This window comes from Apium graveolens, chromosome 5 (assembly GCF_009905375.1).
Source record: "Apium graveolens cultivar Ventura chromosome 5, ASM990537v1, whole genome shotgun sequence".
Lineage (NCBI taxonomy): Eukaryota > Viridiplantae > Streptophyta > Magnoliopsida > Apiales > Apiaceae > Apium > Apium graveolens.
The window spans coordinates 204,151,618-204,175,931 of NC_133651.1; positions in this window are offsets into that span (position 1 = coordinate 204,151,618).

Consider the following 24,314-nt stretch of genomic DNA (forward strand, 5'->3'; position numbering starts at 1 on the left):
AAACAGGCAAGTATGAGCGAAAGAAATGCTCAGCAAGATCATTATAGTAAATATAGGGTCATTTTGATATAAAGCTGACATCTGCATCAGCGCAGAACATCTAAAATCATAATTGCTGAATCATAAAATTTTAGTTGAGGAATCCCAGAATTGGTTCCTTAATTGTATTCAAAACCATTTTTGATATTTTCGAGCGAAATGCTTCAGCAATACTTTGAATCTTGACGAGGATCAAACTCGTAAAACAGTGTTTACGGAAATATCGTAAACAACAATAAAATGAAACAATGATTATAGAGTGGATCATAAACTCATTCAAAACCGAACTCTTCAAATTAATACTTACTTTGTTGTCATATCAAATTAGATATCAATACGAACTTTGATGCTCACAACACCCATACTAAAGTCAACATCAATCATCTATACTAATACCACCTTTGATATTTAACAACAACGTAAGTATAAGCATAAATCAGAATCTGAATCAAAACTGCATTTTACCATTATTCCAAAATAGAAACAGTTGATAAATCATTTATTCTATGAATATCAAAAACGATATGATAATTTAGATTAGGATCATCCTCCGACGGACGTACTATCACATGCTGATCAGCCCGTGTGATAGCACAAGGTCATGATTCATAGAAACGTGACCCCAAAAACACGAGTACTCAAATAAAAAGGCATAACTAGCCTGTGGCAAAATGGTGTCATAATATTTCATATGGCACTTAGAAATAGCCCTCCGCTGGACCGTCCGTCCCGGTCACTTACGCAATTATGATCCAATCTTAAAATCTTTTATTGAAATGGGGTCATAATAATCGACACCCGAAATAATTTTATTCCCCCAATTCTTGGGTAGGAATATTCGCAACCAAATCATTTTTCTCAAAATCCAAAACATTTGTAAATCCGATAATTGGATAAGTAAAATCACTTGACTATTCTGAACATAGAATAGCAGAGGGTACTTGCGCAAACAGAATCATTTAATTCAGCGATATGTAAAACATTTATCGATTCTAAACTGAGATATGGAAAATAATACTTGCATGATATGATTCAAAATAAATATCACTTGAACAATAAGTGATGATAAAAATACTTGCATAATATGATTTGAAATAAACATCACTTGAACGATAAGTGAAGTCAGGGGTACTTGCCTTTAAGATTTAGCAGTTAGTCACACTCGTAAAGACGCATCTATTCTGACATTCTGTCTTAAAACATCACCGTCCTTCTTTTCAACACTTGACTGATATGCTGCTCATGCGATTGCTAGAAGCCAGATATCCAATTCCATTCCATCTTATTCTTTATCCAACGTCTTGTCCTGATCAACTCGAATGATCCGCATCTATAATTAAAATATAGAACTTTAATTGTCTAATCGATAATCACTCGACGAACTACGCGTCAAAAGCCTATCGTCTACCCATACGATAGCCCACATATAATTAAAACAGATAAACACAGGACTCTTGATTCATATACATACATAATTCATATAACACGTAATCACATAACTCACGTATCACATAATTCATATCACATATGACTCGGTTCATCAAAAGGTTCGACTTGATACATTTAAAACTGAAATTGGGTGAAAAATATGATTTATCGATAAAAAAATTGACTCAGAATGATATAAAGATCAAACGGTCCTTCAATACAAAAGAAATTAGGTCTCAAAAGTATTTTTATTGAAATCAAAATATTTTTCTGAGTCTAGAGGCGTTTGTTTCGTATTAAACGGTCGAACGGTTTATTTATAAAAATATCTTGTCCCCACACGTAATTAGGTTTCGTAAAAAAGTTTTAATTATATATCCTCGCTCGACGTTTCCGATAATCGCAGGTTACGTTCCCGTATTTTCAGAATTAATTTCTCGAAAATCGGGCAGCGTCTCCTTTGTTTATCGGCCTACCCGTCGAACATCCCGACGTCAATCACAACTACATCAATCAATCGCAATCTACAATTCAATCACCAACTTCAATTAACAACGCCAATTTGCAATTCATCAATTCTAATTAAATACAATTAATAATCGCTATCATCCGTATTTTTATATTTTAATCCGTATTCTGTGTTTTAAATCGTAAATTATAATTTAAATCGTATTTTGTATTTTTAAATCGTAGGACTCAGAATTAATCATCACAGTCCACCGTTGACTCACCGAAGTTCATTGTCAACGGCAGTAAAATCTACGGGTACCGATTAGTTCGGGTTTCCAACGCAAATTCCACCAATTACTAAATTAATTATTCCCCGTACGAAAAATATTTTTCATTTCACGAATATTACTCGAATAAGTTTCCTGGAGAAAATAATAATGATAAATAAAAAAATCAATTCGACTTAAACTGAATCAAGCAACAAACAAGAACAATCAACACCGCACAACCAAAGCAACAATCGGCAAAACATATTAGGCCAAGGAACCAACACAACAGCCACACGCAGCAACCACCTCACCGGAAACAAGTCCGGCGGCGGCCGGAAACAGAGAATATATCGAGCACAACGAACAACCACGAGCCCACGACACACACACACAGAGCTCGTATATATATATATATGTATCTATATTCATACACATCAACGAGCCAATAGGACAGGCCCTTACCGAAATCACACCGGAGCAAGGCGGCGGCCGGGACCTTGAAAAACCGAGGGAAAACAAAACGGAAAGGATGGCAGAGAAGTAAAGGAGAGAGAGGGAGAGAAACGCGAGAGAGAGAGAAATCGAGAGAGAGAGTAGGGATCGCAAGAGAAGGAGAACAGGGAGGAGACGGGTCATACCCGATTAAAACAGCCACCCCCCTTTTGTTTTTTTTCTTCGTTTATAACCCAGCAACAAAATATGATCTAACCCGCACATTAATTATTTAACGAACAATTCACGAATAATTAAAACTCGAACCTTAATAAAATATTTTATAACATATAACAAATAATTAAAAGTTAATAAAATAGCATTTTCTAAATTCTAAAATAATTTTTGAAACATAATTTATTTCTGTTTTTAACGAATAACCGAAATAACGCGCAGGTGAAATTTATCCCAAAATTACCAAAATAATTTTAAAATTCTCGGAATATTCCAAACTTAAATAAATACGGGTTTCATAATTTTTGAAGAATTTTAGAATTAAATACGGATTTTATAATTAAATAAAATCAGAAAATCATTTAACAACAAATAATCAATAAAATGTTGATTCCTAAATTATGTAAACTCCTAAAAATAATTAATAAAATTATAAAACCATAAAAATGATTTTAGGGATAACCCACGTATTTATGGAAATAAATCGGGAATAAAATCACCTTTAAATACAAAAGTGACACAACACAGCTTCACAACGAATTTCACAATTAATACACGAACATCAACGATCACACATAATTAATTAAAATATTAAAAAAATAATATCTAGCTGATAGAACCCATACACATATTTTATTTAATAAACCAAAATGATATTTAAACATTGGATCCGAAAATAGATTACTTAGCCGCTAAGTAACTGTAAAAATGATACAATTAAATACCAGAACTGGATAATTCTCAAAACCGAACTTTTTATAAAATACCCTATGAGAAAATATTGTAAAAATATCCTGTCTCTCGAGAATAAGGGTTTTATTGATCTACCGAAATGATTAGCGTATCGAAAATTTTGCGCCGGGACGCGCACAGGGCAAACCGTAATCTGGATCGAAAAAGTCAAAACACGGAAAATGTCCGGAATTACCAGATTAGGTTAGGAAGGAGTTTTTCGAAAAGTTTCGGATTGTAAAAATGCAAAAACGGTTGAGGTTGGACGATTCCCGGCTTTATAAAATAGTTTTGTAATTATTCAGAAAATAATTAATAAATCCATAAATCATTATAAAATCATCTAACAGTCCAAAAATTACCAGAAAATTATCACAATTATCTATATTTTATTCTGAGCACATAAAAATTAAAATACTCAAATAATATCACATATAAACACCCAAACACCAATTTCAATATCAGATAATTCACCAAAATTCACATAAAAATCACATAAACAAATCCAAATAATTGTAAAAATAATATCTTAAAATATGGGATATTACACTGGTGATCGACATTTGCGTCCATAAAGAGCTTCATATGGAGGCATTCCAATACTGGCATGATAACTGTTATTATAAGCAAATTCCACTAAGGGTAAATATTCATCCCAATTTCCTTTGAAGTCAATAGCACAAACACGTAACATATCTTCAATAGTCTGGATCGTCCTCTCGCTTTGGTCGTCCGACTGCGGATGATAAGCCGTACTCATGTTCAACCTGGTTCCCAAGCATTCTTGAAAACTTCTCCAAAATCTTGAATTAAATCGTGGATCTCGATCAGATACAATAGACACAGGGACTCCGTGACGAACTACTATTTCCTTCAAATACATGTGAACCAACTTATCCAGTGAAAATCTTTCATTGATAGGCAAGAAATGAGCTGATTTGGTTAGTCTGTCCACTATGACCTAAATAGCATCATGGTTCGCTTTCGTCCGTGGTAATCCAACTATAAAATCCATAGCAATGTGCTCCCACTTCCATTCTGGAATCTCTAATGATTGTAATAATCCACTTGGTCTCTGGTGCTCTGCCTTAACTTTCTGACACGTATAACATTTGCTGACCCATTCCACAATTTCCCTCTTCATGTAAGGCCACCAATAATTTTCTTTTAAATCTCTGTACATCTTGGTACTTCCCGGATGAACGGTATACCTTCAATTATGAGCTTCGTGTAGGATTTCATTCTTCAGTTCTGCCACTGGTGGTATCCAAATTCTACATGAAAATCTAAGAATACTCCGAGCGTCCTTCTGAGTGCATAACTCTTCTCCAATCAGCCGATTGATATCCTGATCCAATATTTCCTCTTGACATTTTCTTATTTTCTCTAGTAATTCTGGCTGAAACGTCATGCTATACATCTTTACTTCACTAGGTTTGCTGATTCTGACCTCCAATTCCAATTTCTGAAATTCCCTATATAATTCTTCAGGTATCGTTAGCATGTTTAGTATTTCCTTTCTGCTTAATGCATCTGCCACCATATTTGCTTTTCCTGGATGATAATTAATCATGCAATCATAGTCCTTAATCAATTCCAACCATCTTCTTTACCTCATGTTGAGCTCCTTTTGCGTGAATATGTATTTCAAACTTTTGTGATCAGTATAGATCTCACACTTTTCTCCATATAAGTAATGTCTCCAAATCTTCAAGGCGAATACTATTGCCGCTAGTTCCAAATCATGAGTAGGATACTTCTGCTCATGAGGTTTCAGTTGTCTCGACGCATATGCAATAACTTTATCATGCTACATCAAAACACAACCTAATCCCTTATGAGAAGCATCACTATAGATAACAAAATTCCCTTGATCATCTGGAAGTGACAAAACAGGTGTCGTGATCAGTCTCTTCTTTAATTCTTGAAAGCTTTCTTCGCATTTCTTGTTCCATATAAACCTCTCACTTTTTCTTGTAAGCTTTGTCAAAGGCGTCGAAATCTTTGAGAAATCTTGAACAAATCGTCGATAATATCCTGCTAATCCCAAGAAACTTCTCACTTCCATTGGTGTTTTAGGCCTTTCCCACTTCGTAATAGCTTCAATCTTCGTTGGGTCCACTTTGATTCCTTCATAACTCACTACGTGCCCTAAGAATTGAACTTCTTGTAACCAGAATACACACTTTTAAAACTTTGCATACAACTTCTTCTTCCTCAAAATCTCCAAAGCTGTCCTTAGATATTCCGCGTGATCTTCCGTTGACTTGGAGTAGATCAAAATATCATCGATAAATACAATCACAAACTTGTCCAAATATTCCTTGAAAATTATGTTCATCAAGTCCATAAATACTGCTGGGGCATTGATCAATCCAAAAGACATAACTAATAATTCATAATGACCGTACTTTGTTCTGAAAGTTGTCTTTGGTATATATTCAGGTTTGATCTTTAATTGATGATATCCAGATCTCAAATCAATCTTAGAAAAATACTTGGCTCCTTTCAGTTGGTCAAACAAATCGTCAATTCGAGGCAATGGATACTTGTTCTTGATCGTAAGCTTATTAAGTTCTCGATAATCGATGCATAGCCTCATGCTTTCATCTTTCTTCTTAATAAATAACACTGGTACACCCTGTGGGGATACGCTGGGTCGAATCACTCCTTTTTCTAATAATTCTTGCAATTGCTTTGCTAGCTCCTTCATTTCAACTGGTGCCATTTGGTATGGGGCCTTCGATACTGGTTCCGTTCCAGGTGCTAAGTCGATTGCAAACTCAATTTCCCTATCCGGAGGAAGTCCTGGTAGTTCGTTTGGAAATACGTCTGGAAATTCATTTACCACAGGAATATCTTCTGGTTATGCTGGCTCCTATCTTTTGTCTATCACGTAGGCAATGAAATGCTCGCATCCTTGTCGTAATAGTTTCTTAGCTTGAATCATCGTCAAGAACTTCTTCACTTGTCTCTGGCCTCTAAACGTCACCGCTTTCTCGTTTGGTGTCTTCAGTATTACTTTCTTATTACGACAGTCTATCTGAGCATCGTGCTTAGATAGCCAATCCATTCCTAAAATAATGTCAAACTCTCCTAACTTAAATGGTATCAAGTCAACATCAAACTTATGGCCAGTAATCTCAATCTCACAGTTCTTACACACTTGGTTAACAGATACACGCTCCTAATTTGCTAATTATACCGTCATAATCTCACTTAACAATTCAACCGGACAATTTAACTTATCAACAACACCTTGAGAAATAAATGATCGAGTTTCTCCTGAATCTACTAGCACTTTAGCACATAAGGAGTTCATAGTAAGCGTACTTGCCACAACATCAGTATCCACGAGAGCATCCTTCATAGATATATCATAAATTCTAGATCTGGGGGGTTCATTCACTGTTGGAGTATCTCCCATGATACGTAATGTGTTGTTGACTGGAACTGGTGTTTTGCAATCCCTTGCTATATGTCCTGGCTTTCCGCACTTGAAACAGATTTACCCAATTGCAGGAACTTTTCCTGCCTGATTCCTGGTAGGTTGATCCTTGTTGGCTGACTCTTCGGCTGGTTGTTTACGGCACTCCCTTGAATAGTGCCCCCTCTGGTTGCATCTGTAGCAGACCACATTCAATTTGTTGCAAACTCCACCATATTTCTTTCCGCAGACTTGACAATCTGGTATAGTTGGCCTCTGCTGGATTGACTGGTTACTAATGGCTGCATAATTACCTTGTCCTCCATTGCCTGGATTTTGCCTGTTAAAATTTCTTCCGGGCTGAAACTTGTCTTTCTTCTGATTGAAATTTGGAAACTTCCCTGCTTGAGATTGACCTTCACCTCCTTCAAACTTCCTCTTCTTACCTTCCTTCTCTTTCTGGGACATTTCACTTTCTGTCTCCGCAATCATACCTTTCTACACAACTTCCGCATACGTGTCCAATTCAAATATGGCCACCTTTCCATAGATCCATGGATTAAGTCCTTGTTGAAACCTCTTAGCCTTCTTCCTATCAGTGTCCACATAGGATGGCACAAACCTGGACAACTCCTTAAACTTGCTTTCGTAATCTGTCACTGACATACACCCCTGCTTTAACTCCAGAAATTTTAATTCCATTTGGTCCTGGAAAAACTAAGGAAAATACTTCTCTAGAAACAACTCCTTGAATATCTCCCACGCAACATCATCATTACCTTCCAACACTTTAACAGTTTCCCACCAGTAGGTGGCTTCGTTCTTCAGATAATAACTTGCAAATTCAGTCTTTTACTCATCTTTCACCTTGACCAAGGCAAATTCCTTCTCAATCTCCTTCAACCAGACCCTTGCCTCAATCGGATCTGCAGAACCCTTAAACTCTGGTGGATTCACCGCCTGAAAGGTCTTAAAGGTCACCTAAGGGTTAGTCTGCCTCTGCTGTTGTTGAGTCAGGTGGACAGTTTGTTGAGCCAAGATCTGAAGAATCTGGGCTACAGCTGGGTCTATGGGACCTGGATTCACATTCTGGTTATTGTTGTCTTGGGTATTGTTGTTGTTGTTGGTTTCTTCATTTTGGTTGGTAGCACGGTTGTTTCTTCTAGGAGGCATTTTCTGTAAAGAATCAAACAACTTATTTAGCCTTCAAATCAAATCCTTTTTATGAAAAGATTTTGTAAAACAGAAACATCTCTCTTTGAAAACATTTTCAATCATTGAACTAAGTAAATTGCATGCTTCTTTACAGAATGCAAACAGTTAAGGGAAAAAGGGTACATGTTATCACAAGAGTTCATAACTGGTGTAGTAAGATAAAACTGGTATAGTAAAGTATTGACAATGCTGAAAAAAAGAAAGACATTGGTCTATATCAAAGTTTGGTGGTACAAGCGCGGAACGTTTAATTGAAGGCAAAGGTGTAACAGGTCTATCCATTAGTCAACAAGCCTTTTTTTATTTATATTCCCACCAGAAGTCTGATCTTACATATCCCACGTTATTATACACATATCAGCTATCACATCATCTCTGTTGTCTAGTTTCAAGTACTCCCCGGGTCACATGTATCTCATTCTGAAGTTCCTTCACATTTTTGTCGACATCTATAGTCCTGATAATGTGTTAAAATCCCCGGACCTGTGCCGATAGGGCTTCTCATTCCAAAAGAATAGCCTCATACTAGAGATTACTGAAGAAATTCATTATCATAGAATTCCAAATGAATTTTCAAAATCAAGAAAATTGAATGAAAAGGAATAGTGAAAAGATGTAGGTATGACTGAGAGCAACCATACAAGTACATAAGATGGTCAGTCTTAGTACCGCATAGTTCACAATACATAATTCAGTGGCGTCCCACCAGACCCTTTTGTCACACAGACAAATAGTCAACGCATATGCATTATTTTCCCCAATCGTCCAATAGAATCATCGAGAAAAGAAACAATGTTTAGATAGAAAAGTTCACAACTAAGGAAGGAGAGAATTTGATTTATAATGGGATCAACAAAATCTTAAGACGCACCCACAGCCGAATGTCCAATAGAGTTGGAATCAACAGGTGGAGGTCCTCGAATAGGTAATCTCACGCTTGGAGGTAGAATAGTTCACATTGGTACATCCATCGCAACATGTATTATAACTGACACCGGCGGAATAGCAGGATGTGGATCAGATGATGGTCCTTCGACGAAAGGCTCCGAGTAATCCGATGATATCAAAATAAGGAATCTGCCATCGCTACTATCCGAAAATCACGTTGCTAAATAAGAATCTCAGATCTCGGCAAGAATCATACTAAAGCCTACTATTTAGTCGTATTCAACTTCTTGACGTTCTATTTCTTTATTACCTAATACTAATCTTAACCCTCTACCCATTCCCGACAATCTAGGCTTGTGGCAGTGACTTTAAACCGTAGCTCTGATGCCAAACTATAACGTCCTTCAAACCCGGGTCAGAAGTTTAGGGCCCACAACACACACACACACCATTTTAAACCTGTTATGAATATAATAGTATGTATATAAAATGACCCTACTTACCATAATCCACGGATCGATGCAGTTCAAAGTATGTCCACAAGCCAAAATCTTATTTATTACACAAATGTACCAAATCCCAGTTTATTTATCTTACATTTGAAGTTTCAACTTATTACAAACTTTAAACACAACCAAGCCAAACATCCTCTACTAATCTATTCCAATTCAACCTGGATACCTAGCTCGCACACTTGTTTGGGGATCCTCGCTACCACCAGTTTCCCTTTTCAGTGGAAAAGAATATAAACAGTTTTGCAAGAGTGAGCTAACTAGCTCAGCAAGTCACAAGGACAGTCATTGAGAATAACAATGATCAATTGAAATAATATAGGGAATCAAGGTTACTGATAAACAATATTTATACTTGGATATTTATTTTCATTTTTAAAAACCAAAGTTAGGCTGCTGATCAGTCACGCGCAAATTCCGAGCAAGGCTCCCAACTTTGCTCTATATATTGGATTCAAGGCATGCATTGGCCTATTATGACCACGAATCTGGTCCATATTTAAAAATAATCTAATTATAGAATCACAATGTGATAAGCAATGTAACTCAATAGTTGACTCATAAACAAAATTTACTTTGAAACATAGGATGATCTATAATTCCATAAAATAACCAGGAAATCATAAAGGATGGGTTTCAATCAAGGAAAGAAACAGAAAGCAGAAGACCCAAGGGTTCAAGAGTTACAAGAATTGGTCTTCTGTTACACAAGATATAAGGGCTGGTATGATAAGCATTTTCGTATCAGGAATCAGTATGTGGTAGGTATGTATTTGTGGAGTAGTATCGTATAGGTGTGGTTTGTATATGTGACTTCAACAATCAACGGTTTATGAAAGAACAGGCTTATGGCTCGAGATCAATAATAATCAGGGTTGGGTTATGTACTTTAAAGTACTTGCAATATAGAATAATAATCGTCTAGAGTAATTGTAACATAATGAAGAGCATTCCAAAATACTTGCAGTATAATCAAGAGGAGAAGAAACACTTGCCTTATCGATTCGCTTTCACTTTACTAGCATTTATCAATTGATTCCCATTCACTAACTACCTGCTTTCCCTTTCTACGTCTCGCTTCCTCTGTTAAACATCACATGTACTTATTAATACTACTTCTCATCACACATGATTCGTTACAAGCTTCTAACTACCCTTCGTTTCACCCAAATCTGATGCACGGATTGAAAGTTATGAATAAAATAGTCAAACAATGCACGTACAATTCATATTACGCATCAATTAGATCACATATAACATGTAACACGTAAGATATTTAATTAAAATAATTAATTAAAGAAGATTCGGGGTTAAAATGATGTTCCATGTATTTAATACGAATTTTTAAACATTTTTCGGGATTTAAACGGGACTCTAAATCATTTTAAAATTAAATAACATGGTTCAAATAACCGAATCTGAATTTAAAATAATTTTATAATAATTATCGAGCCTTGAAAATAATTTTAAATAATATTTTAAAGCTCGAAACCATTTTTCAGGATTTTTAAATCAAAAGCATTAATTAAATCTAATTAATTAATCAATATAAAATTAATTAATAACTAAATAAATCAATTAATCAATTAATAATTAAATTAATTGACTAATTAAATAATTAATTATCAACTAAATTTAATTAATTAATTAAGATTTATTTTATAATTAAAATAATTTTCAGAAATTAAATAAGCAATTTTTAAAAATTAAAAAAATCAATTTCTGGAATTTAGATAAACAGAAATATAAATTTTAAACATTTTTAAAACAGAAATCTTGACTTTGCAAGTTTTTAAAACAAAAATACAAAACATGCAAACTATGTACAACTTCGGGGGTCAAACTGTAAAACTACAGTCATCTCCCCCCTCCCCGTCGCCGGGAAGCCATGGTCACCGGCCATGAGCTTTTCCGGCGACCTGATACCCGCCCAGAATCGCTCCAAAATGGTCAGGGATAAACTACGCTCCCCCAGTAGTCGATCTGCAGGATTAAAATCGCTGAGAAATCAAAGATTCGAACGGAATAATCGATTGGAGTTTACGCCGCCGCAGGCTCGGTTTTCCGGCGACGTCGTTCGCGGGACTCTCCATTACAACCAAGCACAAGAATCGACTAGGTTTTTAATGATCTATCAATTGGTATCATCAATTTCAACCCAGAATCAACCAAATTAAAAGTCCCAATTTTAATTTAGAACATTCAAAGTTTAAAAACCCTAATTTCATAATCCGAGAATCAAACATCAATTTCTATATGTTATTAAACTCAAGTTTTGACATATAATATACCAAATTGACTTGAAAAATATTATCTACATGATTATGCCATCAAATCATATCAAAAACATCAAGAACAAAAATTCATAATTTAATCCATAATTAATTTGAATTAAAATTATTAAATCAGAAAAATACATTGATTTCTGGGCAAAAAAAAGATGATGAATTTAGAAAGAGGGTTTTGAAAGCTTCGTTTTGATATGTTGCACGCCCGAATCGTAGTTCGATAACGCCTTCGTTTGTACGTTTGATTCTCAAGAACGTATCGTTTTTAGGGTTTTTCTCTGTATTTCTTATTTGTTACTGTTTGGTTATGATTTTTACGAATAAAATGAAATAATAAAAGGGCTATATATATTTATGGAATATTGGTTCGTGTTGGATTGTTTTGGATCGTTAAATTAGTTACTTAGCCGCTAAGTAACTGTAAAAACGATCTGATTTAATACCTGTATTGGATAATTATCCCAACCGGGCTTTTTATAAAACACTTTATACGAAAATAATGTAATATTATCCCGTCTTTCGAGAATACAGGATTTGTTGATATATCGAAACAATTATCGTATCGAAAATTGTATGCCGGGACGCGTATGAGTCAAACCGTAATCCAGATCGAAAAAGTCTAAACACGGAAAATGTCTGGAATTACCAAATTAGGTTAGGAAGGAGTTTTCGGAAGAGTTTCGGGTTGTAAAAACGTAAAAACGGTCGAGGTTGGATGATTCCCGGCTTTATAAATAGTTTTGTAATTATTCAGAAAATAATTAATAAATTCATAAATTAATATAAAATCATATAATATTCCAAAAATTACCATAAAAATTCCTTAATTATCTATATTTTATTCTGGACATAATAGAATTAACACACTCACATTTTATCACATATATACATCTAAATATTATTATCAATCAGCAGATAATTCACCAAAATTCACATAATAATTACATAAAAATCATTTATTGATAAAATAATTACATGCAATATCCCGGATATTACAGGTCACGAGTACTACTATCTTCTGGATGGTTATTCGGGTTATAATCAGATTTGTATCGCTCTAGAAGATCAAGAGAAGACTACCTTCACTTGTTTATTTGGTACTTTCGCCTTCAAACGAGTTTCTTTTGGTCTGTGTGGTGCACCAGCCAAATTTCAGAGATGTATGATGGTCATCTTCTCTGATATGATCGGCTAGAATATGGAGGTGTTCATGACGACTTCTCTGTATTTGGCGATTCATTTGATGAATGCTTGCGGAATCTTGGAAATGTTCTCAAGAGGTGTGTTGAGACCAATCTGGTTCTCAATTGGGAAAAATGTCACTTTATGGTGCGACAGGGCATTATTCTTGGGCACAAGGCTGCTAGTAAAGGTCTTGAGGTGGACAAAGCCAAGGTGGGGGTTATTGAAAATCTTCCTCCACCTATTTCTGTTAAGGGAATTTGTAGTTTCCTTGGTCATGCGTGTTTTTATAGGCGTTTCATCAAGGACTTCTCTAAGATTTCAAAGCCATTGTGCAATTTTCTAGAGAAAGATGTCCCTTTCAAGTTTGATTATGAGTGCCTTGCCGCTTTTGAGACATTGAAGAAGAGTTTAATCACGACACCTGTCACTGCACCTGACTGGAATGAACCTTTTAAGATGATGTGCGATGCAAGTGACTATGCAGTTGAAGCAGTTCTTGGGTAGAGAAAGAACAACATATTTCATGTGGTCTACTACGCTAGTAAGACCTTAAATGGTGCTCAACTGAATTATACTACTATGAAGAAAGAACTCTTGGCTATTGTCTATGGTTTTGAGAAATTTCGATCTAATCTACTTGGGACTAAAGTGACAGTTTTCACTGACTACGCTGTAATTCGTTATCTCGTCTCGAAGAAGGATTCAAAGCCTAGATTGATCAGATGGGTTCTTTTGCTTCAAGAATTTGAATTAGAGATCAAGGACAGAAAGTGGACTAAAAAGCAAGTCGCTGATCATCTATCTCGTTTAGAGAACCCTAATGCTACTTCACTGGACAAGACATTGATAAATGAGTCTTTTCCTGACGAGCAGCTGTTTGGAGTGAAAGAGGAAGAACCATGGTTTGCAGACATTGTAAACTACCTTATGAGTAATAACATGCCTCCCGACTTATCATATGCTTAAAGGAAGAAGTTTCTACATGAAGTGAAGTGGTATATGTGGGATGAGCCATTTATTTTTCGACAAGGAGCTGACCAAATCATCAGGAGATATATTCCTTACAGCGAAACGGGAGGGATCTTGCGAGATTGCCACTCAACGGCTTATGGAGGACACTATGGTGGAGAAAAGACAACAACTCGTATTCTTCAAGCAGGTTTGTTTTGGCCAACCTTGTTTAAAGATGCTCATCAGTTCATTTTGAAATGTGATCGATGTCAACGTGTGAATAATATGTCTAAGAGGGATGAGATGTCTCTTAATGTGCTTCTCGAGGTTGAAGTCTTCGATGTTTGGGGTATTGACTTCACAGGGCCATTTGTCTCATCGTGTAACAATCAGTACATGTTATTGGTGGTCGATTATGTGTGGAAATAGGTTAGAATAAAGGCGTTGCCAACAAATGATGCAATGGTGGTGCTTAATTTTCTTCACAAGCAGATATTCACAAGGTTTAGAACTCCAAGAGTCATAATCAGTGATGAAGGGTCGCATTTTTGCAATCGCAAGTTCACTGCTCTGATGCAAAAGTATAATGTGAATCATTGCATTGCTACGGCTTATCATCCTCAGACAAATGGTCAAGCTGAGGTGTGTAACAGAGAGATCAAGCGCATTTTAGAGAAAGTTGTGTGTTCATCGAGGAAAGATTGGTCTTTGAAGCTTGATGAAGCTGTTTGGGCGTATAGAATAGCATACAAGACTCCATTGGGAATGTCTCTGTTTCAGTTGGTTTATGGTAAGGGATGTCATTTGCCTGTGGAGCTCGAATATAAGGTGTATTAGGCTTTGAAGAAATTGAATATGGACTTGGATGCAGCTGCAAAGAAGAAGATGCTTCAATTAAATGAGCTCGGCGAGTTTCGACTTCAAGCTTATGAGAACAACAAAATATATAAGGAGAAAGTCAAGAGGTGGCACGATAGAGGTCTAGTGCTCAAATCATTTGTGCCGGGATAACAAGTTCTTTTGTTTAACTCTAGTCTCCATCTTTTTCCTGGGAAGTTGAAGTCAAGGTGGTTAGGGCCCTTCATAATCAAAACTGTGTTTCCATATGGAGCGGTGGAAATTTTTGAAAATGATCCGGGCCAAGCATTCAAGGTAAATGGTCAGAGGTTGAAGCATTAATATGGTGACACGGCAAACCGCGAGGTGGTTAGTGTCGTTTTATTATCAGTTTGATCTCAAGGTTCTACGTCGAGCTAACGATGTAAAACAAGCGCTTCTTGGGAGGAAACCCAAGTTTGTTGTACATTAGTAGGTAGAGGAAGCAAGAAGAAAAGAGAAAAATACAAAAAAATCAGAAAAAGAAAAAAAAGAAAAAAATTCAGGGCCAACTTCAGAAGCCAAGCGCGCCCAAGCTGATCTAGCGCGCGGTCGCGCTGTTTTTCCAGAAGATAAGCTCGCCCGCACTAATCTAGCGTGCGGTCGCGCCAATTTTGCAGAAGGTGAGCGCGCTCGCGCTGGTCTAGCGCACGGCCGCACTGAGGTCTCGACTTAGAAAAATAAAAACAGCAGTTATGAAAAGAAAAGCGGGGTTTTTGCTACAAAATCAATTTCTACCCGAATTTTACTCTTCCACATCCCAAATTTCCCTCACCAAGTCAACCCCATTATTCCCATGATTCCATAATCAATTCCCACTTCTATTCCATATGTAATTCTCTTCTCACCACCTATATATATATACACACTTATACACAAACTTATTCACCACATCACAAATTCTCAAGCACAAATCTCTCTCAAACACTTAGCTTTTATTCTCTCTTATTCAATCCCAATGGCACCTAAGAGACAAAGAACTCAAGGAAGCAACAGCACTACCAATTCTTCATCTGCGGGTGGTGTGAGGCCGAGGTTTTTAACTCCCGAGGATGAAGAGGAGTACACGAGGCTTCTCTCAAAGCCTATAGCGAAAGAGAGAGGTTTTTTGCCATCAGGGAAGGATGGTAAGTTGTTGGAGATGATTTTGGAGATGGGTTGGGTTCCTTTTTGCAAGGCTCCAGTTGCTGTGCCTATGAGTGTTATGCGAGAGATCTATGCTAATGTGAAGGCGGAGAAGAATGGTTTCACGGTGGTTAGGGGGTGACTGTGGAGTATAGTGCCGATGCGATAAGAAGGATGATTGAGCAGCCCGCGAGGAAGCCTGGTCAGGACACTTGGAACGATAAGACTCCGGAGGACTTCAACTTGGATTTGATCGTTGCTACTCTGTGTGTGCATAAGACTCACTGGAAGTTCAAGAGGGGCACAACTGATTACTCCACGTTCCCTGCGTCGTGCATGAACAGGTTTGCATGGGCTTGGAATTCTTTTATCTGTGCTAACATCATGCCATCTTCTCATGTGTATGAGATTACGGTGGAGCGTGCTCGTCTGTTGTGGGGTATTCTTCAGGGCGATTATATTAATTTGGGGATGGTTATATATCAGGGGATTTTAAGGTTCTTGAGAGGAGTTACTACGGGTTCTATACCCTATGCATCCGTTGTGACGAAACTGTGTGTGGCAGTTGATGTTCATTGGCCCGCGCATGAGCAGCTACAGCTTCCCAGTGCTCCTATCGACAGTTCTACGCTGTTGAACATGACTGAGTTGTATGGTGGCAGGCCCGATCCTAAGGGGCTTGGTTATTCATATGATCATCTTCCAAGTGGTAGACCAGCGGATCAGACTTTTGCTGGTGGGACGTAACAGGCAAGGAAAGCAGCATGGAGGGCTCAGTTGAGAGAGGAGGATGGTCCTTCACAGCAGGAGCATGAGGAGGCAGGAGCTGATGTTGGAGCTGGTCTGAGTTCGATACAGTATAGGCGACTAACGAGGAGGATGGATGCGATGCACGACATCCATAGTAGATTTGCACGTGATCTCACCCAGGCACTTGGGACTGCATTCAGAGCCACCGGTGTGACATCCAGTGGCCAGTATTTGATGAGGACTCTGTGTATGCACCTCCAGACACGCCTGACACTCCACCCGTTGAGGATGATGATCCTGATTCAGAGTAGGTATGCCTGATTCCTTACTATTACCTTCACTGAGGACAATGAATATTTTAAGTTTGGAGATAGTAGTTGAAGGAATATGTTTTGTGTGAGTCGCATATAGTTTGCATATTTATGATAGTTTAGTGCATATAGTTGCATATTTTGCCATGTAGTAGATTTTTTATTTTTTTTATTTTTTGGTAGTTTTAATGATAGTTTGTTCATGTAGTTTTATGCATTTGCATAATAACATGATCCCTTAGATTATTTTTACAATTGATTTGTGATATTGATGCTAGTGTAGTGATGTCTTATTTAGTGATGTTAGGTCTTATCGAATTGATTTGCATGCTAGAGACAATTGTATTTCACTAAGTCTTATATGTTGCTAAAGTGCTAGATCATGGTCATGGTTTGTTTGTTTGTCGAGGTTTAATCGTTTGTTTATATTTAGAATTTAGGATATTCTCTTGATAATAAATTAGCATGGATATTTTAAAAATTGAAGAAAATTGGATTTCATTGCTAGTTGTATGGCTAGGTGTCAAATTGCTAGTAGCCGGCTCATATTTATATGAGTAGTCTAGGGTTGAGCGAGATGGAGCGAAACGCACTCATTCGGAAATTTCGAAAAAAGAAAGAAAAGAAAAAAAAGTATTTAAGTGTTATGTATAATTGATCACGAGTGGGTTCTTTAGTACTCGAGTTATTAAGTTCTTAGGAGACTTTATGCCTAGTGACCTAAGGCTTTTATAGTCTGAAATCTGCTAACCTAATGCTCACTACATGGGTACTATTATATAAGTCTTTTGTGGACCTCACTCATTGCACGGTCAAGTAAGCATATTTGTGTTGTTTTGTTGTGAATAAAAGCGTGAATCCATGAAAACTCCGATATAAGAATTTAAGTGTTATAAGTTATTTTGAGTCTAGCTTTTATTCTATTTATAACTTTGTGATTACTTTGATGAATAGTGAGTCATGATTATTGATCTAGTTGCGATAGTATGTCAAGCAGTTGCACACACGCACGTCTCTGGTTTGTAGATTGATTTGTGAGGTCGAATAATTGCATTTGTTGAGATGTTGCTTGTTAATTAGTTTAGTTATTCTATGGGGATTGTTATATTCATTTAATTGCATTCATGCATTTTTATTTCTTGTTCTTTGTTATGCTTGAGGACAAGCATCGATTCAAGTTTGGGGGTATGTCGAGTGACATTTATGACACTTTATTACGCTCCGTAAAGTTTTGAATTGGTGCGTTTGTACTCAAGTTGTTGGTGTTTTAATGTGTTTTCTAGTATTTTTGCATTTTCAGGCATTCTCCAGGTGGTCAGGTGAAGTAGCATTGTTTTGGTGCTAATTTAGTGTTAGGAAGGTGTTGGAATAAAAGCTCTTGGAAAACCGGCTCAAATCAGCAAAGAATGAAGAAGTCAGATTATAGGCTAATCGTTATCGTAGGGTTCCAACGGATTTATTTATGGATTTCTTTAGTTGATTTATTTCGATGCCTTAGTGTGTGGTGATTGTATGATAGCCTAGTATTGGTTGTGCGTATTCATCTTATGAGCGTCGCGAACTTATAAGATAGTGTGTTAATTCTTAATGAAGCAAAAGTGAATTTAAGGATTTAGAACTTGCCATGCTAGCATAGGTTCATGTGTTATTGTTATGCATGATTCGTAGGTAATTTTAACCATCTTACTTGTCCTATGTAATCATGATAGATAACTTGTGCATTAAACTATTATGTTGTCAAATTCTATAGACATATAGGGTTTCAATATAATTGGTGTCTATTCAGCTTCTATCTCTTTTGTGGATGTCTGGTAGTATGAAATTTGTGCAACGAAAGTTGGCGTTTATCAGTTTCGTGTTATATGATTAGTGTCATCACCATTACATGCTAAGGATAAGAACGAAAAGGCTTTTGAATGAAGTATCTAATAAAGTTGGAATCCCATATTTGTCATATATATTAATTCAACCATTCTTATTCTCTTAGTTATAATTATTAGCTTAATTTTAGTTAAAAACAATCTCAATTTATTAATCGTCTTAGAATTGAATAATAACCATATCATTGTTGCATAGGTGCATAAATTGAACTTAACCTAAACCAATCTCTGTGGGAACGAATCTGATTTATATCTTATACTACTTGTGAACGTGTATACTTGCGTGTATTTTAGCGTGTGTTTAGCGACTAACAAGGCCCATCACGAACATGATTGAGGTAGTTCATGTCGAAGCCCGTCGCGACCACAACCCAAGACTTGTTGTCCAACAGGGAAGCAAGCTCCTACAATGAATGACCTAGAATTCACTGTTTCAGAGGAATCCTAATTAACGTCTAAGTTGCAGACTTGTCCACTAATTCTCTCAACCCTAATCTAAAACCTTAGGTACAACACCTATATAAGGGGTCTCACCTACCATCTAGAACTGCGTTTTAAACTTAATCCTCGAATAGCGACATACAAGTCATTATTTCATTGGTGTGCCCTCTCCACAATAGCCCCCAGGGTATCATCAAGAACTACGCCTTAACTTGATTTTTTTATAAAATTGAGATACATAGAGACCTTGTGAAGACCGATTACTCTCAAACATAAGTTTAGTTATCAAAAGTCGAAACTCACAAACCCCAGCATTCAGATAAATGAAACTCTAGTTTTTTATTCCACATAGTATAAGAGATTTTTTAAAATATAAAAGATTGTTTACTCTTTATATTCTCATCCTTCTTTGGTATCAAGTGCCTTAGATATAAAAAAATGAAGCAGTGAGTTCTTGTTCAGATAAGACAAGCCTAGAATATCTAATCATGATAAAATGACATTGTATTTATTAACTCTTATAAACTGTTGTAGGAGAATGAGAGCATGTGTATTGAGAATAATTGAGAGGTCGATTTGAAAATGAACCGATTTCGGATAATAGACTTTCTCTTCAATATGCTGATAGGAATAAGTGAAGTGGAACATTTTTTTTCCAATAATCAATGATTTCATTGATGAATTGTATTCAAAATACTATAATCATTGTTAGAGCATATATTTCATTCAGAAAGTGCATATCATCTAACCGAATGTCATGCATAAATGTCCTCGGAAGTTTAGATAATAAAATCTTAATTTCTAAAAGGATAACTCACGAAAAGGACTCGTTAAACCTGAATGGAACATATTTTTTGGTGACAAAAGGAAGATAAAGATTCAGTAGAAAACTTTGACTTGGGCGAGGTTTAAGTTTTAAAGTGTAGGTGTAATTTTCTCAAACTGTTTATATTTGTATTTATAAGGGATTAAGAGTAAATATTAAATAATTTTTTTGGGAGATTGACTATTTTTGAATTAAATGGAGGGGTTAACAAGAGTATTATACTGGTATAAATCACCTCAAACAATTGAAAAACTTAAAAGTTATTGCTTGAGTTTTTGAGAAACCCTTAATATATGTATACAAGTATAAGATGAGGAACACAGTTCACAAAATGATTTTTCAAAGATCAATGTACATGTCTTTACTTTGGACTTAGATAATGGAAATAACTCGGAGATGGGATGTCTTAAGGAATAATGTGGGGGGGGGTAAACATCAAGTTGATTCTAGGAATTTAGAGAAAATGAGCTATGAAGTCTGCTTGCAAGGTTAAGAAGTACTTTCTATGAAAAGATTAACAAAGTTAAGCTAGAGCCAAATATCCCTGATGCGTTAAGGGAGCGGGAGGACTGCAGATAGTCCGTAGATTCGGTACATTATCGAGTAATCCAATAGTTGAAACAAGTGAAAAAAGAACCTAATTTAGAGCCTAAGGTTAAGTTGATGCAAGCTAGTCATTGTTGTGAATATGTTGTGTACTTGATGATTACCTAAACAAAATATCTAAGTAAATTTTACTTAGTGAAATAATGTAGCACTCGACGGATAAGAATTATAGTCCCGACGGATAACTCGTTTTAGTCCCGACGGATGAGTAACTTATTATCCATCGAGTGAGTAGCTTATGTAATAATAAGTTTGTAGCACAGTGTTGTATGCACCTTTATATAGAATCTGTAGTAGTATATAAGTCATGTTGACTTTAACTAGATATGCAAAATAGGTTGATTAACTGTACATAAGCAATGTCTTGTAATTCTGTATAAGTGAAATGAAGTCAAGTGCCAAAATAGCTATCAACGGATGCTTAACAAAGCTTCGACGAATGATCAAATGACTTTCAACGGATGTTTAAAATAGCAGTCGACGGATGATCAAGTAAGTCATCGACGGATGATCTGAAAGTCGACGGATGATCATATCAAGATTCAAACATCAGTTGAACAGTGAAAGTTGACACACAGCCGTCGAGTTGGATACAAACACACTGTGGAAGCCCATTAACTGGGTAATAGAGGACGAAAAGCAGCAAAGATCAAGACTGTTAGATTTTATATTTATTCAGTTCTTTTGACTTTATAATCTTGGTAATATATAAACCAAGAGAGTAGTAAATAGAAAAACAACTAAGAGAGCTAAGAAACAAACACAGAGAAATCTTTGTAAGCACTATCTTTAGCATTTTCTGTGTTCTTAGTAGTTCTATTTTGAATAAGCAGCTGTGAGCATTTCTGCACACAGAGTCCTCTCGATATATTAAATATATCTCTGGTGGAATTGTTTAAATCCACCAGAAAGTTTTTAAAGACTCTTGTTTTTAATTACTCTTGTTTTGATTCATTAAAGTTTATATTCCGCATTGTGCTAATCAAAACAAATATATCTATAATCGAGTTGAACATTTTTATTTCAAGAAAAAGTTCAACAATTCCATTCAACCCCCCTTCTGTAATTCTTGCTATATTGTTAAGGGACTAACAGTCATAATTGTCTTTCTAGAGTTTAGGGTTTTAGGTGGTGTGTGTGTTGATGTAGTGATTCGAGCACTTTGCTTTCCTAAGAGAGGTCACGAGTTCGAATCCCGGGATGTGCTTTTGTTGTAACTATGAAAAAAGAGATGATGGAGTAGTTCGTTACACTAGGATTGTGGTGTTCATTTTTCTTTTGGTAGTCAAGAAAATATAGAGACTGGATATGAGATTGGGTTTATACAGGAGCGTTTCAAAGAAATTTTCGAGGATGAATAAGAAAAAAAATAAGTTGTTGAAATTTATGTGGAACAAGAGGTTTTGAAGGAATGTTTGGGTGAAGAAGGCCAGTCTCATGGTGACGAAGAGGAAGGAGCTTGGCTTCTCAAAGATGTATGTATTTCCAACATGGACATGTAAGAACATGGTTAATTCATAAGTTGAATTTTTGTGATTATTCTTGGTTTACTGTTTTTAAGTATTAAGTTCATATGTATAGAGTAATATTTTAAATTTTTATTTAAGTTGATTAATTAAGAAGTTCAAATCCAGTATTCAATCATGTTTAAGTCATGTGCTGGGTTGGGCTAGTTGGATACAAGCCGGCTATTGTCCATTTTCTTTATGTAATAGTCCATGACTATATGTAATGGGCTTGTCCCTTTTACTAATTAATATATATTTTCCATTTGAAATAAATTAATAAATTAATAATATGACGTAAAGCATTTATTGTATACTTTCCATGCAACATATTTATCTTATGCGTTGGGCGTTACAAGTTAGGTAGATACTATACTAGATAAATATTGATTATATTATATCTGTTACAGATAAATATTTGTTGTATACGTAAAGCAACTCACGTTAAAGTCAATAGTTATCTGAATGCAGGCGCAACTCACGTTAAAATCCATCTCTATCTGACTACACACGTCATTTCTCGTAAAGTTGATAGTTATCTAAATACAAGTTAAATAAAATATTTTATATTATACTTTGATAAATTCACCCTCGATAAAAATCTTTCTGAATGACATTTTAGATTTTCAAACCTAATTAATTATTTGGCTACAGTTTTTTTTTTAAAAATCTAAATAATCAACTACAAATAGACACATAATATGTATGCATGGATAAAGATACCAAAAGTTTAGAAATGTAAATAATTATGACTGTTCAAGATAGTTGCCTGGATATTAAAAAAAAAAATTTATATGTATTATTATGAAATATTCCTTTTTATTTGTCAAGAATTATTATGGGCATATTCTACATCTATTAAAATTAGATAAATTTAAATATTAATATAAAATTAATCGTGAAAGTGAAATTTTGATAAGTTTCAATATGAATTGTTAATTTTATTATTAATATATTTTTAATATATTAAGTCATACAAAATGAACCTCTCTTTGGTCTTTTACCTAATGCGCTTGGGATTTAGAGTTGGGAAGAAAACATGTAAATAATATTAATTATAATTTTAAATTAATTTTTAGAATATATTAAATTAAAGAAAATATTGAAAGAAAAATTTAGAGAATTTTAATAATTTGCACTTCCTTTTTTCCTTAAGACTGGGGGTTAGGCTTGTCAATGGAGCGGAGATCCGATCCGGTCCGACCCGAGCCTTAATAGATGGATATGGATTGTATAAAAATAAAACCGATCCGATAATAATCCGATCCGACAAAGATCCGATTCATTAAGAAGCGAATATGGATTTTCACTCATCCGATTCGATAAAGACCCGATCCGAAATACTAAACTTATATAATTATAAATATATATGTATATATATACTATAATAAATAAATATAATAAATATATATATATATATATATATATATACTATATTAATATAGGGTGAAAAACCAAAATATCCACCATTTGGTGAGATTTGCCCAAAATGGTGACTGACGGGGGGTTCCGTCCTAAATACCCACTGAATACGCATTGCTCACATGCAAATTTTGTTTTTTTTTTAAAATTTGTAAAGAACACGCATGTACAGAATGCAGGGGTTATTTTTTTGATTTTTAGCGAATACGCATCTTCAAGATGCGTATTCTAACTAAATTCAAAAACATAACATGCATTCTTGTAATGCGTGTTCTTTACATTTTTTTAAAAGTCTGAATACGCATATGTGCAATGCGTAATCCGTGGGTATTTAGGACGGAACTCGCGCACACGGGTATTTTTGGCACTAGAAGCTGAAACTAGTGTATTTTGGGTATTCTTTCATTAATATATATATATTATAATAAATAAATAAAATTAATTTATAATTCATCAATATTAATTATATTAAATTTGTACATATATATTAACTATAATAAATCAATATAATTAATTTCATAT